General features: G+C 45.1%; 1 long non-coding RNA gene across 1 annotated transcript in view; it reads left to right on the top strand.

Moving 5' to 3' along the window:
- The first annotated feature begins 908 nt into the window (after nucleotides 1–908).
- Nucleotides 909–12523, top strand: part of LOC135534688 (uncharacterized) — a 29679-nt gene continuing 18064 nt past the window's right edge. The window contains exon 1 of the long non-coding RNA XR_010454725.1: nucleotides 909–947. This is a non-coding gene — a long non-coding RNA (uncharacterized LOC135534688). The remainder of the gene's footprint in view (nucleotides 948–12523) is intronic.

Here is a 12523-nt window from a genome sequence, read left to right as displayed (position 1 = left end):
AGATTGACCATAACAGACCACATTTACCACGTGTCCGCCCGGTGTCCTGCGCCGAAATTGGTGCGCAAAAAGTCACCTGCCAGTATTTTTCCAAGGAATACAGAGAGGAAAGCAAGCTTCCACGAACTGCATGTCAATGAAGAGATATGTGAAAAAACACCTTGAGGACTGATTCCAAACAACGTTTGCCATGTTTCGGTCGATATTATGTAGTTAATCCGGAAAAAGTTTTACGTTGTAGGTGACTGCATTTTCGGTTCGTTTCAGTAGCCAGGCGCAATGTAGAAAACGGAACGATTTCTCCTACACACAGACGCTTTCAGGAAACACTGCGCATTTGGTATGTGACTGAGAGCCTCCTCATTGAAAACATCAGAAGCTCTTCAAAGGTAAATGATTTTATTTATTTGGTTATCTGGCTTTTGTGAAAATGTTGCGTGCTACATGCTACACAAATGCTATGCTAGCTTTGCATACTCTTACACAAATTAGTCCATTTCTATGGTTCAAAAGCATATTTTGAAAATCTGAGATGACAGTGTTGTTAAGAAAAGGCTAAGCTTGAGAGCAAACGCATTATTTTAATTTTATTTGCGATTTTCAGAAATCGTTAACGTTGCGTTATGCTAATGAGCCTGAGGCTTTAGTCACGATCCCGGATCCGGGATGGAGAGTTTCAAGAGGTTTTTAAATGAGAAGTAGTGTAGGGAATATGAAGTGGAAAAAGTAACCTGCTGAAAATGAGTCTGTAACCTGCTGATTAGCCGACACTAATGGAAAACACTGGTGTGTGTGTTTTAAAGCCCTTTACCAGGCTATAATATAAGATGTTATGACTAACAAAGTGTGTGTGTGTGTGTGTGTGTAGCCTACAACAACTCCCTGCAGGTCCAGAACAACGATGAGTGCCCCCTGATAATTACTTCATCCAGGAGGACAGTGGAGAGGTGAGGAACATCTAACCTCTGACCCCTAACCTCATACCTGAACCAAGTTCCTTAGGTTAAACTATAGATGACAACAGCTGCTCTTTGTGTAGTCTTTGTTTGAATCTTCCTGTCCAGCGACAACATTTAACAACTACCTAGGGACAATGCTCGATACAAACCGTATCGCAGAGGATCTGCGTTATAGTGTGATTGAAATTGAAATTCCTGAGTTCGTGTAGACTGCGTTCACAGTAAACACAGCATACGGTTAGGGTTAACCTACCCCATTCACAGTAAACAGAGTATATTGGTTATGGTTAACCTACCCCATTCACAGTAAACACAGTATATTGGTTATGGTTAACCTACCCATTCACAGTAAACACAGCATATTGGTTATGGTTAACCTACCCCATTCACAGTAAACACAGCATATTGGTTATGGTTAACCTACCCCATTCACAGTAAACACAGCATATTGGTTAGGGTTAACCTACCCCATTCACAGTAAACACAGCATATTGGTTAGGGTTAACCTACCCCATTCACAGTAAACACAGCATATTGGTTAGGGTTAACCTACCCCATTCACAGTAAACACACCATATTGGTTAGGGTTAACCTACCCCATTCACAGTAAACACACCATATTGGTTAGGTTAACTTACCCCATTCACAGTAAACACAGCATATTGGTTAGGGTTAACCTACCCCATTCACAGTAAACACAGCATATTGGTTAGGGTTAACCTACCCCATTCACAGTAAACACACCGTATTGGTTAGGGTTAACCTACCCCATTCACAGTAAACACAGCATATTGGTTAGGGTTAACCTACCCCATTCACAGTAAATACAGCATATTGGTTAGGGTTAACCTACCCCATTCACAGTAAACACAGCATATTGGTTAGGGTTAACCTACCCCATTCACAGTAAACACAGCATATTGGTTAGGGTTAACCTACCCCATTCACAGTAAACACAGCATATTGGTTAGGGTTAACCTACCCCATTCACAGTAAACACACCATATTGGTTAGGTTAACCTACCCCATTCAAAGTAAACACAGCATATTGGTTAGGGTTAACCTACCCCATTCACAGTAAACACAGCATATTGGTTAGGGTTAACCTACCCCATTCACAGTAAACACAGCATATTGGTTAGGTTAACCTACCCCATTCACAGTAAACACAGCATATTGGTTAGGGTTAACCTACCCCATTCACAGTAAACACAGCATATTGGTTAGGGTTAACCTACCCCATTCACAGTAAACACAGCATATTGGTTAGGTTAACCTACCCCATTCACAGTAAACACAGCATATTGGTTAGGGTTAACCTACCCCATTCACAGTACACACAGCATATTGGTTAGGGTTAACCTACCCCATTCACAGTAAACACAGCATATTGGTTAGGGTTAACCTACCCCATTCACAGTAAACACAGCATATTGGTTAATGTTAACCTACCCCATTCACAGTAAACACAGCATATTGGTTAGGGTTAACCTACCCCATTCACAGTAAACACAGCATATTGGTTAGGGTTAACCTACCCCATTCACAGTAAACACAGCATATTGGTTAGGGTTAACCTACCCCATTCACAGTAAACACACCATATTGGTTAGGGTTAACCTACCCCATTCACAGTAAACACACCATATTGGTTAGGGTTAACCTACCCCATTCACAGTAAACACACCATATTGGTTAGGGTTAACCTACCCCATTCACAGTACACGCAGCGTATTGGTCAGGGCTTGGGTTAACCTACCCCATTCACAGTAAACACACCATATTGGTTAGGTTAACCTACCCCATTCAAAGTAAACACAGCATATTGGTTAGGGTTAACTTACCCCATTCACAGTAAACACAGCATATTGGTTAGGGTTAACCTACCCCATTCACAGTAAACACAGCATATTGGTTAGGGTTAACCTACCCCATTCACAGTAAACACAGCATATTGGTTAGGGTTAACCTACCCCATTCACAGTAAACACAGCATATTGGTTAGGGTTAACCTACCCCATTCACAGTAAACACACCATATTGGTTAGGCTTAACCTACCCCATTCACAGTAAACACAGCATATTGGTTAGGGTTAACCTACCCCATTCACAGTAAACACACCATATTGGTTAGGGTTAACCTACCCCATTCAAAGTAAACACAGCATATTGGTTAGGGTTAACCTACCCCATTCACAGTAAACACAGCATATTGGTTAGGGTTAACCTACCCCATTCACAGTAAACACAGCATATTGGTTAGGGTTAACCTACCCCATTCACAGTAAACACAGCATATTGGTTAGGGTTAACCTACCCCATTCACAGTAAACACACCATATTGGTTAGGGTTAACCTACCCCATTCACAGTAAACACACCATATTGGTTAGGGTTAACCTACCCCATTCAAAGTAAACACAGCATATTGGTTAGGGTTAACCTACCCCATTCACAGTAAACACAGCATATTGGTTAGGGTTAACCTACCCCATTCACAGTAAACACAGCATATTGGTTAGGGTTAACCTACCCCATTCACAGTAAACACAGCATATTGGTTAGGGTTAACCTACCCCATTCACAGTAAACACAGCATATTGGTTAGGGTTAACCTACCCCATTCACAGTAAACACAGCATATTGGTTAGGGTTAACCTACCCCATTCACAGTAAACACAGCATATTGGTTAGGGTTAACCTACCCCATTCACAGTAAACACAGCATATTGGTTAGGGTTAACCTACCCCATTCACAGTAAACACAGCATATTGGTTAGGGTTAACCTACCCCATTCACAGTAAACACAGCATATTGGTTAGGGTTAACCTACCCCATTCACAGTAAACACACCATATTGGTTAGGGTTAACCTACCCCATTCACAGTAAACACACCATATTGGTTAGGGTTAACCTACCCCATTCACAGTACATTCACAGTATTGGTCAGGGCTTGGGTTAACCTACCCCATTCACAGTAAACACACCATATTGGTTAGGGTTAACCTACCCCATTCAAAGTAAACACAGCATATTGGTTAGGGTTAACTTACCCCATTCACAGTAAACACAGCATATTGGTTAGGGTTAACCTACCCCATTCACAGTAAACACAGCATATTGGTTAGGGTTAACCTACCCCATTCACAGTAAACACAGCATATTGGTTAGGGTTAACCTACCCCATTCACAGTAAACACAGCATATTGGTTAGGGTTAACCTACCCCATTCACAGTAAACACACCATATTGGTTAGGCTTAACCTACCCCATTCACAGTAAACACAGCATATTGGTTAGGGTTAACCTACCCCATTCACAGTAAACACAGCATATTGGTTAGGCTTAACCTACCCCATTCACAGTAAACACAGCATATTGGTTAGGGTTAACCTACCCCATTCACAGTAAACACAGCATATTGGTTAGGGTTAACCTACCCCATTCACAGTAAACACATCATATTGGTTAGGGTTAACCTACCCCATTCACAGTAAACACAGCATATTGGTTAATGTTAACCTACCCCATTCACAGTAAACACAGCATATTGGTTAATGTTAACCTAACCCATTCACAGTAAACACAGCATATTGGTTAACGTTAACCTACCCCATTCACAGTAAACACAGCATATTGGTTAGGGTTAACCTACCCCATTCACAGTAAACACAGCATATTGGTTAATGTTAACCTACCCCATTCACAGTAAACACAGCATATTGGTTAACGTTAACCTACCCCATTCACAGTAAACACAGCATATTGGTTAGGGTTAACCTACCCCATTCACAGTAAACACAGCATATTGGTTAATGTTAACCTACCCCATTCACAGTAAACACAGCATATTGGTTAGGGTTAACCTACCCCATTCACAGTAAACACATCATATTGGTTAGGGTTAACCTACCCCATTCACAGTAAACACACCATATTGGTTAGGCTTAACCTACCCCATTCACAGTAAACACAGCATATTGGTTAGGGTTAACCTACCCCATTCACAGTAAACACAGCATATTGGTTAGGGTTAACCTACCCCATTCACAGTAAACACATCATATTGGTTAGGCTTAACCTACCCCATTCACAGTAAACACAGCATATTGGTTAGGGTTAACCTACCCCATTCACAGTAAACACAGCATATTGGTTAGGGTTAACCTACCCCATTCACAGTAAACACAGCATATTGGTTAGGGTTAACCTACCCCATTCACAGTAAACACAGCATATTGGTTAGGGTTAACCTACCCCATTCACAGTAAACACAGCATATTGGTTAGGGTTAACCTACCCCATTCACAGTAAACACAGCATATTGGTTAGGGTTAACCTACCCCATTCACAGTAAACACAGCATATTGGTTAGGGTTAACCTACCCCATTCACAGTAAACACACCATATTGGTTAATGTTAACCTACCCCATTCACAGTAAACACAGCATATTGGTTAGGGTTAACCTACCCCATTCACAGTAAACACACCATATTGGTTAGGGTTAACCTACCCCATTCACAGTAAACACAGCATATTGGTTAGGGTTAACCTACCCCATTCACAGTAAACACACCATATTGGTTAGTGTTAACCTACCCCATTCACAGTAAACACACCATATTGGTTAGGGTTAACCTACCCCATTCACAGTAAACACAGCATATTGGTTAGGGTTAACCTACCCCATTCACAGTACACGCAGCGTATTGGTCAGGGCTTGGGTTAACCTACCCCATTCACAGTAAACACACCATATTGGTTAGGGTTAACCTACCCCATTCACAGTAAACACACCATATTGGTTAGGGTTAACCTACCCCATTCAAAGTAAACACAGCATATTGGTTAGGGTTAACCTACCCCATTCACAGTAAACACACCATATTGTTTAGGGTTAACCTACCCCATTCACAGTAAACACAGCATATTGGTTAGGGTTAACCTACCCCATTCACAGTAAACACAGCATATTGGTTAGGGTTAACCTACCCCATTCACAGTAAACACAGCATATTGGTTAACGTTAACCTACCCCATTCACAGTAAACACAGCATATTGGTTAGGTTAACCTACCCCATTCACAGTAAACACAGCATATTGGTTAACGTTAACCTACCCCATTCACAGTAAACACAGCATATTGGTTAACGTTAACCTACCCCATTCACAGTAAACACAGCATATGCCGGCTCACTCAGAAATTACCTTAAAATTTCAATCAAGCTATAATGCAGAACTATAACGCACTATAACTATAACAAGGAAGAACAAGCTAGCTGGATAAATCGACCTCTACCCAAGGAAGAACTAGCAAGCTGGCTAAATCTACCCCGACCCAGGGAAGAACTAGCTAGCTGGCTAAATCTGCCACATTTACAGACATGTTGATTGATGTATCCTGTCAAATACACAACGCTCTAACCACTAGACGACCTGCTGTTTACTGGCCCAACACTCTAACCACTCGGCTACCTGCTGGTTACAGGCCCAACGCTCTAACCACTAGACAACCTGCTGGTTACTGAGCCGACGCTCTAACCACTAGACTACCTGCTGGTTACTGGCCCAACGCTCTAACCACTAGACTACCTGCTGGTTACTGGCCCAACGCTCTAACCACTAGACTACCTGCTGGTTACTGGCCCAACGCTCTAACCACTAGACTACCTGCTGGTTACTGGCCCAACCCTCTAACCACTAGGCTACCTGCTGGTTACTGGCCCAACGCCGAACCATTAGGCTACCTGCTGGTTACTGGCCCAACGCTCTAACCACTAGACTACCTGCTGGTTACTGGCCCAACGCTCTAACCACTAGACTGCCTGCTGGTTACTGGCCCAACGCTCTAACCACTAGACTACCTGCTGGTTACTGGCCCAACCCTCTAACCACTAGACTACCTGCTGGCTACTGTCCCAACGCTCTAACCACTAGACTACCTGCTGGTTACTGGCCCAACGCTCTAACCACTAGGCTAGTTGCTGGTTACTGGCCCAACGCTCTAACCACTAGACTACCTGCTGGTTACTGGCTCAACACTCCAACCACTAGACTACCTGCTGGTAACGAGTCCAACGCTCTAACCATTAGGCTACCTGTTGGTTACTGGCCCAGTGCTCTAACCAGTAGGCTACCTGCTGGTTACTGGCCCAACGCTCTAACCACTAGACTACCTGCTGGTTACTGGCCCAACGCTCTAACCATTAGGCTACCTGCTGGTTACTGGCCCAACGCTCTAACCACTAGACTACCTGCTGGTTTCTGGCCCAAAGCTCTAACCATTAGGCTACCTGCTGGTTACTGGCCCAACACTCTAACCATTAGGCTACCTGCTGGTTACTGGTCCAACACTCTAACCACTAGACTACCTGCTTGTTACTGAGCAAACGCTCTAACCACTAGACTACCTGCTGGTTACTGGTCCAATGCTCTAACCACTAGAATACTTGCTGGTTACTGAGCCGACGCTCTAACCACGAGGCTACCTGCTGGTTACTGGTCCAACACTCTAACCACTAGACTACCTGCTTGTTACTGGCCCAACGCTCTAACCATTAGGCTACCTGCTGGTTACTGGCCCAACGCTCTAACCACTAGACGACCTGCTGGTTACTTGTCAAACACTCTAACCACTAGGCTACCTGCTGGTTACTGGCCCAACGCTCTAACCACTAGGCTAGTTGCTGGTTACCTGCCCAACGCTCTAACCACTAGACTACCTGCTGGTTACTGGCTCAACGCTCTAACCACTAGGCTACCTGCTGGTTACTGGCCCAACGCTCTAACCACTAGACGACCTGCTCGTTACTGGCCCAACGCTCTAACCATTAGGCAACCTGCTGGTTACTGTCCCAACGCTCTAACCACTAGACTACCTGCTGGTTACTGGCCCAACGCTCTAACCACTAGGCTACCTGCTGGTTACTGGCCCAACGCTCTAACCACTAGACTACCTGCTGGTTTCTGGCCCAACGATCTAACCATTAGGCTACCTGCTGGTTACTGGCCCAACGCTCTAACCATTAGGCTACCTGCTGGTTACTGGTCCAACACTCTAACCACTAGACTACCTGCTGGTTACTGGCCCAACGCTCTAACCACTAGACTACCTGCTGGTTACTGGCCCAACGCTCTAACCACTAGACTACCTGCTGGTAACTGGCCCAACGCTCTAACCACTAGGCTACCTGCTGGCTAATGGCCCAATGCTCTAACCACTAGGCCATCTGCTGGTTACTGGCCCAACGCTCTAACCACTAGACTACCTGCTGATTTCTGGCCTAACGCTCTAACCACTAGACTACCTGCTGGTTACTGGTCCAACACTCTGACCACTAGACTACCTGCTGGTTACTGGCCCAACACTCTAACCACTAGACTACCTGCTGGTTACTGGACCAATGCGCTAACCACAAGACGACCTGCTCGTTACTGGCCCAACGCTCTAACCACTAGACTACCTGCTGGTTACGAGTCCAACGCTCTAGCTCTAACCACCCTAACCACTCTAACCACTCCAAATGTTACCACTCTAACCCTAACCACTCAAACCACTCTAACCCTAACCACTCTAACCCTAACCACACAAACCACTCTAACCACTCTAACTCTAACCACTAATCACCCTCTAACCACTAATCACTCTAACCTCTAATCACCCTCACCCTAACCACCTCACCCTAACCACTCAAACACTAACCACCCTAACTCTAACCACTCTAACCACTCCAGCTCTAACCAACCTAACACTTTAACTTTAACCACTCTAACCCCCCTAACCACTCTAACTCTAACCACCCTAACCACTCTAACCACACTAACTCTAACCACCCTAACCACTCTAACCACTTTATCTCTAACCACCCTAACACTAACCACCCTAACAATAACCACTCTAACCATACTAACTACCCTAACACTAACCACTCTAACCACCCTAACTCGAACAACTCTAACCATCCTAACCACCCTAACTCTAACCACACTAACCACACTAACTCTAACCACCCTAACCACACTAACTCTAACCACCCTAACCACCCTCACTCTAACTCTAACCACCCTAGCCCCTCTAATCACCCTCACTCTAAACACCCTCACTCTAAACACCCTCAATCTAACCACCCTCACCCTAACCACTCTAACTACCCTAACCACCCCAACTCTAACCACCCGAACCATCCTAATCACCCTAACTCTAACCACCCTAACCACTCTAACTCTAACCACCCTAACCACTCTAACCACCCTAACCACTCTAACTCTAACCACCCTAACCACACTAACTCTAACCAGTCTAACACTCTAACTCTAACCAACCTAACCACTCTAACTCTAACCATTCTAACCACTCTAACTCGAATGACCCTAACCACTCTAACCACCCCCACCCTAACCACCCGAACCACTCTAACTCGAACCACCCTCACCCTAACCACTCTTACCACCCTCACCCTAACCACCCTCACTCTAACCACCCTCACTCTAACCACCCTCACCCTAACCACTCTAACTCGAACCACCCTCACCCTAACCACCCTAACACTAACTACGCTAACCACTCTAACTCTAACCACTCTAACCACTCTAACTCGAATGACCCTAACCACTCTAACCACCCCCACCCTAACCACCCGAACCACTCTAACTCGAACCACCCTCACCCTAACCACTCTTACCACCCTCACCCTAACCACCCTAACACTAACCACTCTAACCACCCTCACTAACCACTCTAACCACCCTCACCCTAACCACCCTAACTCTAACTACTCTAACCACCCTCACTAACCACTCTAACCACCCTCACCCTAACCACCCTAACTCTAACCACTCTAACCACACTAACTCTAACATTTACATTACATTTACATTTAACCACTCTAACCACCCTAACACTAACCACTCTAACTCTAACCACCCTAACTCTAACCACCCTAACACTTACCACCCTAATCACCCTGACACTAACCACTCTAACCACCCTAATACTAACCACTCTAACCACGCGAACTCTAACCAACCTCATTCTAACCACCCTCATTCTAACCACCCTCACCCTAACCACCCTAACCACCCTCACCACCCTAACACAAACCAATCTAACCATCCTAACCACTCTAACTTTAACCACTCTAACTCTAACCACTCTAACTCTAACCACCCTAACCACTCTAACTCTAACCACCCTAACCCCTCTAACCACCCTAACCACTCTCACTCTAACCACCCTAAACACTATAACTCTAACCACCCTAACCACTCTAACTCGAACCACCCTTAACACTCTAACTCGAACCACCCTAACCACTCTAACTCTAACCACCCTAACCACTCTAACTCTAACCATCCTAACCACCCTAACTCTCACCACCCTAACCACTCTAACCACTCTAACTCTAACCCCCCTAACCACCCTAACCACTTTAACTCTCCTAACCACTCTAACCCCCCTAACCATTCTAACTCTAACCACCCTAACCACCCTAACCCCTCTAACCACCCTAACCACTAACCACCCTAACTCTAACCACCCTAACCACTCTAACTCTAACCACCTAACCACTCTAACTCTAACCACCCTAACCACTCTAACTCTAACCACCCTAACCACTCTAACTCTAACCATCCTAACCACCCTAACTCTAACCACCCTAACCACTCTAACCACTCTAACTCTAACCACCCTAACTCTAACCACCCTAACCCCTCTAACCACCCTAACCACTCTAACCACCCTAACCCCACTAACCACCCTAACTCTAACCACCCTAACCACTCTTACTCTAACCATCCTAACCACCCTAACTCTAACCACCCTAACCACTCTAACTCTAACCCCCTAACCACCCTAACCACTCTAACTCTAACCACCCTAACCACTCTAACTCTAACCATCCTAACCACCCTAACTCTAACCACCCTAACCACTCTAACTCTAACCACCATAACTCTAACCACCCTAACCCCTCTAACCACCCTAACCCCTCTAACCACCCTAACTCTAACCACCCAAACCACTCTAACTCTAACCACCCTAACTCTAACCACCCTAACCACTCTAACTCTAACCACTCTAACCACCCTAACCCCTCCAACCACCCTAACCACTCTAACTCTAACCACCCTAACCACTCTAACCACTATAACTCTAACCACTCTAGCCACCCTAACCACTCTAACTCTAACCACCCTAACCATCCTAACTCTAACCACCCTAACCCCTCTAACTCTAACCACCCTAACTCTAACCACCCTAAACACTATAACTCTAACCACCCTAACCACTCTAACTCGAACCATCCTAACCACTCTAACTCTAACCATCCTAACCACCCTAAATCTAACCACTCTAACCCCTCTAACCACCCTAATCACTCTCTCTAACCACCCTAACCACTCTAACTCTAACCACCCTAACCACTCTAACTCTAACCACCCTAACCACTCTAACTCTAACCACCCTAACTCTAACCACCCAAACCACTCTAACTCTAACCACCCTAACTCTAACCACCCTAACCACTCTAACTCTAACCACTCTAACCACCCTAACTCCAACCACCCTAACCACTCTAACCACTATAACTCTAACCACTCTAGCCACCCTAACCACTCTAACTCTAACCACCCTAACCATCCTAACTCTAACCACCCTAACCCCTCTAACTCTAACCACCCTAACTCTAACCACCCTAAACACTATAACTCTAACCACCCTAACCACTATAACTCTAACCACCCTAACCACTCTAACTCGAACCACCCTAACCACTCTAACTCTAACCATCCTAACCACCCTAAATCTAACCACTCTAACCCCTCTAACCACCCTAATCACTCTCTCTAACCACCCTAACCACTCTAACTCTAACCACCCTAACCACTCTAACTCTAACCACCCTAACCACTCTAACTCTAACCACCCTAACTCTAACCACCCTAACCACTCTAACTCTAACCACCCTAAACACTCTAACTCTAACCACCCTAACCACTATAACTCTAACCACCCTAACCACTCTAACTCGAACCACCCTAACCACTCTAACTCTAACCATCCTAACCACCCTAAATCTAACCACTCTAACCCCTCTAACCACCTAATCACTCTCTAACCACCCTAACCACTCTAACTCTAACCACCCTAACCACTCTAACTCTAACCACCCTAACCACTCTAACTCTAACCACCCTAACTCTAACCACCCTAACCACTCTAACTCTAACCACCCTAAACACTCTAACTCTAACCACTCTAACCATCCTAACCACCCTAACTCTAACCACCCTAACCCCTCTAACCACCCTAACCACTCTAACCACCCTAACCCCTCTAACCACCCTAACCCCCCTAACCACCCTAACTCTAACCACCCTAACCACTCTAACTCTAAGCCCCCTAACCACTCTAATCACCCTAACCACTCTAACTCTAACCCCCTAACCACTCTAACCACCCTAACCACTCTAACCCCTTTCCACTCTAACCACCCTAACCACTCTAACTCTAACCACTCTAACCACTCTAACTCTAACCCCCCTAACCACCCTGACC

Source organism: Oncorhynchus masou, unplaced genomic scaffold (genome assembly GCF_036934945.1).
Source record: "Oncorhynchus masou masou isolate Uvic2021 unplaced genomic scaffold, UVic_Omas_1.1 unplaced_scaffold_3812, whole genome shotgun sequence".
In the NCBI taxonomy this organism is placed as follows: Eukaryota; Metazoa; Chordata; class Actinopteri; order Salmoniformes; family Salmonidae; genus Oncorhynchus; species Oncorhynchus masou.
This window is presented reverse-complemented; position numbering and strand designations above follow the sequence as displayed.